This window comes from Hibiscus syriacus, unplaced genomic scaffold (genome assembly GCF_006381635.1).
Source record: "Hibiscus syriacus cultivar Baekdansim isolate YM2019G1 unplaced genomic scaffold, ASM638163v2 tig00012840_pilon, whole genome shotgun sequence".
Lineage (NCBI taxonomy): Eukaryota > Viridiplantae > Streptophyta > Magnoliopsida > Malvales > Malvaceae > Hibiscus > Hibiscus syriacus.
In genome coordinates this window covers 1538103-1545662 of record NW_024062291.1, presented here as the reverse complement: position 1 = coordinate 1545662, position 7560 = coordinate 1538103, and positions in this window count along the sequence as shown.

Below are 7560 nucleotides of genomic sequence, written 5' to 3'. Positions count from 1 at the left end.
ACCTTAAAGGCCCAAATAAAGCCTGACAAAGTGTATTTGGAACCATCCAACGCAAACTTTTCCGATCATTAAAGGCAGACGACAACTTATTCCATGTAGCTCTCCATAGATACGAACCCCACTGAAACAGGTTCCATGCATTTAGGTCCTCTACCAATTTAATTAGATCATTAGTAATAGGTTCGGGCCTCTCTGCTTAAAAACCGGCTTGCAAAAGTATTAGAATGCATACTCGGACAACATCGACGTCATCCATCCGAGTAAAACCATGATAGGCGGGTAATATGTCTAGTGTACCGATCTACATCATCGTGTCCGAAGCGTAGACTAGTTATTAAGCAAAACTCCTCCCGCCCAAAACACGTATACGCCGGTGGAAAATAAACCATATCTCTTCATCACGCCATTGTATAGTCTCTGGTAGATCGCTAGTCATGGTTTGAAGAAACAGATGGGTCAACATAGCATCTCCACCCGGATGTTGTACTTTCAGCCATGGCCCGAAGCAAGTATTCTCAAATATTTTTCTTTGTGCAGGTGAAAGCTTCGACGCAATTGTTTTGGCCAGGATTACTTTATTTCTTAAGGTCAATTGAGCCAAATAAAAGTTCTGCAAAAACAATAAACATACCAATTTAGATATACCAAAAACTACACTGTAAAGATATGAACAATAAAGAGTAGTAGTTTATTCTTCAAACTTAAATTTGTAACACTGTGAATTTAGTATTTGTTTTTTGGTTGAAGTAATGCAATTCATTCAAGTTTCAATTTGCAGAAGAAGAATAGTTTCTGAAACTTTAAATCGCAACACGAAAATGAAAATCGCAACACGAAAATGACTATCGTAACGCAAATTTGACTATCACAACGCAAGAATCGAAACGCGAAATGAAAATCGCATTGCGATTCTCTCGTTGCGATAGTCAAATTCGCATGCGATAGTCATTTTCGCGTTGCGATTCACTCATTGCGATAGTCTCGATTTCAAATACTAAAATTGAAAGAAACTTGAATGGATTGCATTACTTCAACCAAAAGACAAAACAAAGACAAATACTAACTTCACAGGGTTAAAGACTAAACAGTTTAGGAGTATTGGCAGAAATCGAATGAATATAATAAGCAATCTAAGTAAAATGGTTAATCTATTATTGAAAACACCAGTAAACTTATCATCAATTTCAATATGAAAAACCTAATAATAATGCAAAAATTTCAAAAAAAAATAATTAAAAACTAACCCTCGGTGGTTGATTTTCCATTTCTGACCGTGAATGATTTCGCCGGAGATGGAGACTGTTATCGTCGTGGGGACTAAATTCGTCGGAGATGGGGACGGATGTCGCCTTAGAGAGTGAGAGATGGAGATGAGACTGAGTTGTGATTTAGGGTTTTAGGTTATGAGTTACGATTATGGGATATATTGTGGACGGTTCAGTGTTTCAATATATTAATATATTCGTGTTTGGAATTTGAAAAAAAATACGCGTTAATACGAATGGCGCTATGTAAATCGCATTGCGATTTACGTATTTGCATTGCGATTTACGTAATCGCATTGCGATTGACGTATTCGCATTGCGATTTAGGAAAATCGCAACGCGAAATTGGGAAATCGCAATGCGATAGTCAGAATCGCGTTACGAATCTGGAAACTGATTTGCGATACCGGAGATCGCGTTGCGAATTATCGATCGCATTACGATTTAGTTGGTCATTTTGGCAAATCCAAAAAAGTTGGTTAAAATCGTATATTATAAGGTATTTTTGGTCACTGAGGTTATTTTCTCTATGGAAAAACAAAAGAAGTACCCATAAATCCAGATATTGTTACAGGAGAAGAAAAAATTGGTAAGTAGACTCACAAGACTAATAAAATTGGAGGAGATTACGAGTTCTACATTGCTTTCTATGGAGAAGGATGTAATGTAAGCTCGGTTGAGCAGGAAGAAGAAGGAAAATCAAGTGATGTAAAGCTTTTCTTAGGGATGTGCATGGATCGAGTTGGGACGAGTTTTAATCCATACGGATTTGACTTGAATATAATACCCCTTTTATTCGTCACCTGACTCGGTCTGACCTTGATTTAAGGAAGTTTCACCTGATCCAAAACTCGACCTAAAGTTTATGATAAAAACCTGCTTTCACACTGTTGGGACCATCGGCGCACCCACCCCATGGCGCAGCGGAAAAAAAACTCGACAGTCTCACAAGCGATCCAAGTACGAAAAACTGAAATTGGGAGGAAGAGATGCAAATACTTACAGCAGCTTCCTTGAAAAACAACAAGGACAACAGTGAATACTGGTGGTGTAGATCGGTTCGAATCGTAAGCCTCCACGAAATCACGTCTCAGCCTCTACTCAGTTCACCCGATTGAGAGCAATATTTTTCTCCCCCAAAATAGTTTTGAGAAAAACGACTGAAGGTTTTGTGTGTGTGTTCTAAAATGGCTGCTAGACCTAACACACCCTTTTATAGCCAAGTTACCTTAATCATATTAGGGTTTTATTATTTCAAATTAATTAAATCTATATTTAATTAATTGGAATTTAATAATCCTTTTATATCCAAGTTACCCTAATCATATTAGGGATTTTATTATTTTAAATTAATTAAATCTATATTTAATTAATTGAAATTAAATATTCGGGATTATGAAAACATATATAATTAACTCTAGATATATATTTTAGTAACGTACAACAAATTGTACATCTTTGCTCATTTCAATCTTAGGGTGTGACCTTGTAGGTCCTTGTAACGTTAGAAGTAATTATTAGAACAATTCTAATATTACATACAATGAGTGACATCTAGCAATATATCATTGTCACCTAAGTTACAAGAAAATATGATTCGACATATCATCTTGGTGATTAACTCTTTTATGTATTATATCCTTATGTCCTTTATATCTAGAATAGGCACAAGTCTTGAATAGTCACACTTGTATAGCCCATCTATTGTTTCTTGATATCTAGAGTAGACTGTAATTAACGAATAGTTTATGATATCTCATATCAACTTATTCGAGCATGGCCATGTGTTTCTAGTCTTACTCAATCAAGTGGTCTGTGATATATTTCCTATTATGTATGAAGGAAAAATCCTATCTTAATCATACACACCTACTACATATATTGAGATATATTCAATAACAATCTTTATAGAGCAACCAATTACGGAGCTTGTTTAGCTGCATCAAAACATACAACAATATATGTTGGGATAGTATTGATCTTAAGTCTGAGGATCATACATATAGTCATCACCATGAGCAATGTTATGACTGTCACGTAATAATCCAAGACATATAATCATGGTTGGTCAATCCAATACATTGTTCTCTAACAATATAATCATGTATCAATTCTGACATCTCTATGTCAATGACAGCTCGTTCTCATCAATCAATAACATGTTAGTCTTAAGCGTATTATTATTGTCCATGCCCATAATAATACTTGACTATGGATCTTTTAATAATAACAATTATGTCATTATATGGACTTTATTATCTTCCAGTTTATGTTAAACACATATATATAAATGAAAATAATAGCGGAAATGCCTTTATTCAATAAAATCGGTAAATAAAAGTATTATTACAATCATCATATGATTGGTCTTTGGGCATACTCTAACACACACTCGACACAAATATGATTATAAAAAATTCTTACTTTTATTAGATAAAGTAGGGACTTAATTAAAAAAATAAAGAGAGTGGTATTACAACACTTATCTCTCTCTATATATAAAGGACAATTATATTATTATTCTCAGGTTTGATCGAGACATGTGTTTTTTATTAGACAAACTATTAATTTTAAAAATAAAATGAAACAATAATAAGTGAATATTATTATTGAATCAAACAAAAAAACATATAATTAAAATTAATGAACGAAATTGTTTACTCGTATGTAGACATGAAATCGGATGAGCATATTCAGATAAACAAAAGAATAAATTTTTTTGAGACATGTATAAATAGTTACCTTAAGACAGATTCATCCTATCTGCTTTTAGTAATATTGGAAGTTGGTCTCTCAAAATACAACAACAAACGATCACAAACGTAAGCACAACAACAGTGAACAATCAAACACAATCTTGTCTTTTTTTATCATCAAAAAGAACGAATTTGGAAGAAATTTTTCAATTCTTTTTCTTTTTCAAAGTTGTGTCTAAATTGTTTTCAACTAACCTTTATTTAGTGGAGAGAAGTGCATTGAAAGGTTAAGACTATTTGACGAAGAATGACCCGAATAATCTAAATGTCACATTAGACTCCGAAGCGACTCGAACAAAACTGAAATCCTAATCATACATACTAAGCGACAATTTGATAAAATTAAGTAAACACTTAAAAATGCAGTAGACATAACAACATCATACGAATTTCAATTGAATTTAATCATGCATCAAAAATAATTAAATTAATCACTTTAATCATTAAAATAGACCTTTCCCAATTCAGTTAGTTAATCAAATAAAATATCTAAATTTTATTAGTTTATTATAACTTTCAATATTAATTAGTCACAGTTTTATTTCGTAAAATTAGACTCAATTAGACAATCAATCGTATATAAAAGATATTTAAGAACTAATTGTAAATTCCCAAAAATTAAGATTCTAATCGAAAAATACAGAATCAGAAAGGTTCATTATGACATTAATATTATTTAAGACTGATCATTCAAATCTCAAGCAATTCTAACTTAAAACGTACCTTAATTTAATCGTCTTATTTAAGGATCATTTTGAATTCAACGCAAACTTAAGAGATTTAATCCTTAAATTATGAATTATTGCAATTCATTTCAGGCTTCCTAAAATCTAACATATTAGGCATTTATTACCCCTTGTCTCGTTAATCACTCCAATTAATTAGGACATGAATCGCATTCTCACAATTTCATACCAAACATTCACAAACATGCAAAACATGTCATTATTTCCAAACCATGATTCGAACGTACTTAAACTTGAAAATTCATGCTCAATTCAAGTGACCATATATGCCAAAAGTAGAAGCAAGTATCGAATATAAATTCAACCAATCTTCACAATCAAATCTCCACATTTCCCCAATTTCAAAATCTATGTTCAACCAATGTTTTCTAATCACCTTTGTTATGACTACCACCGATTGCAAGTCTCCCAAGCTCTGAGTAAGCTCTAGTTATCTGAAAAATGTTAACAAGTGGAAGCTTATAAAATCTTAAGGAATGGTAACATTCAACAATGATATATAATTTAAAGCTAATTGAATGCATCTTAAATGCTAATCAACCTCACTTGTTTTTATCTCATATGATCATTACTCAAATGTAATATAATTATGCATGCTTGATGAAGATAAATGTACAAAAAATGAGCAACATAAATCATATTAAATCATGCTCATTTTTTTACCCTAATGGTTGCAAAATTTCACAATTATACTTACCATTTGCAATACACAAAAATAATACACATAATGATCAGATATCAAATTTCCATATTCAAGATTCTTTGGCATTTTTTCGAAATGCAACATATTCATTTGATAAATGGACTTCATACAACTCTCATTTTATTACGGACACACATAGATCCCAAAACCACATAATTGGGGGAGTACATTCAACACCCCAACCTTATCTTGTATACTTCTCTGAGCAAGCTCAACGTATCAACCTTATCCTCTATCCCGATTAGGGATGGCAACGGGTCGGTTGGGTCGAGTTTCTGTTCAACCGAATCTCAAAATATATACTCTTCACTTGACCTGACCTGATATATATCCTCTTTCGACACAGTTTTTCGCCCGGGCGGGGAAAATATTGATACCGACTAGGGTTTTCTCTTTGAAAAGTGTTTCGAAATGTGATGAGTGACCACCAATCATTTAAGGTGTGATTGAGACACCATAAAAACCGGTGATTTTAATAAAACATATTATTTTTATCCAAATACCAAGAAGGTCTGCGAAAATCAAGAAATCAGGTTCGGGAGTCAGTTACGCGTTGGGAAGAATTAGCACCCCCACAAGCGCCCAAAAATTGGTACCTAGGTGATTACCCTATATTTAAAATCGAAACTTTTGAGTTCAATCTTTATTTAATTTGAAAATCATTACAGATGCAAAGTTGAAAAGGGTATTCATTTATCGAGACCAATAGCATTCGCTCCCAAGAGTAAATGCGGGAGATCAACTATTGTGCCTAATAACTAAATATTGCCTCATTTTTAGAAAATCATGATGTGGTCTTTGAAAAGGATGTCGATCTATTTTGGGAAACACCAGTAGTTACCCCCTGAGCATACTTGCGGGAGATATACCATTAATTTCCTAATAAGTGAACATTGCCTTAGGTTTAAAAAACAATGCAATCAAACAAAATTTTATTTAATACTAATTAAGCTAAGGTAAATTAAAGGCTTTTTCTAGCTTAAGGTGTCAAATTATGAAATTAAAGGAACCTAGAAGCTCAAACCTAAAAACGTAGGCTTTAATATTAATCATATTTGATTTTAACCAATTATCAAATCAAATAATTGAGATGGTCCCTTGAGCATTTAGGTGACGACCAAATCTAATTATTCCTAAATTCAAAGACTAGTTTGAAGTCTAACCTAAAGTGGAGGTTCTAACATTAACTTAAATTAATTTTAATAAATATTGTTTCGAATAATTAAATTGGAACCTCGAGCAAAAGCGATAACCAAATTAAGAATTCACCTAATTAAAGGACTAATTGTGAAATCAAGCCTAAGATGGAGGCTCTATTTAACCTAATTAATTATGCAAAAATTAAAACAGTAATCGAAGTTCGGGACTAAAACGGTCAAATCAAAAAAATACCGATTTCTAAAAGATCTAAAAGTTTAGCATCTAAATTTATAATTTCTAAAGTTGGGGGGCTAATTAACATCCTAATTTTTCTAAACTATTAAACTCAAAGTTTTTTTAGAAAATATTAATTATTAACAAATTTTAAAAAGTCGAGCAATCGATTCGAGTAATCTGGCATTTTATGCGAAAACTCGACTCGAATTGCTCCCTAATTAAACTAGTGTGAAATCCTAACTTCTAAGTTCGATTGGGGTGTTAATCTAATTTAAAACTAAATTTAAGAATTTAAACAGTGAAATGATCAAAATAATTAATAAACTTAATTAAAATAATTAAAACAAAAACATAATAAAAAGATAATAATAAAATAAAATAAAATAAACATAAATATAACGACTACATTGCATAAATTTGAAATTGCGAAACTAAAAGAGAATAAATTAACCAAGAAATAGGGGCTAAATTAAAATAAATCAAAATTCGAATTAGGGACTAAAATACAAAACATGCAAAAATGAAAGGGGCCTAAGACCAATTTTTCATAAAATTTAAGCCTAAAAAGTAATATGTTAAATAAAAAGGGGAAATTACATAAATGAAACACATAAATTTAAAAAATAAATAAATAGTCACTACACATGACTAGAATGCATAAACATGGCAAACTTGAAGGGACTAAAATGAAATTTCACCAAGATAAATAAAAA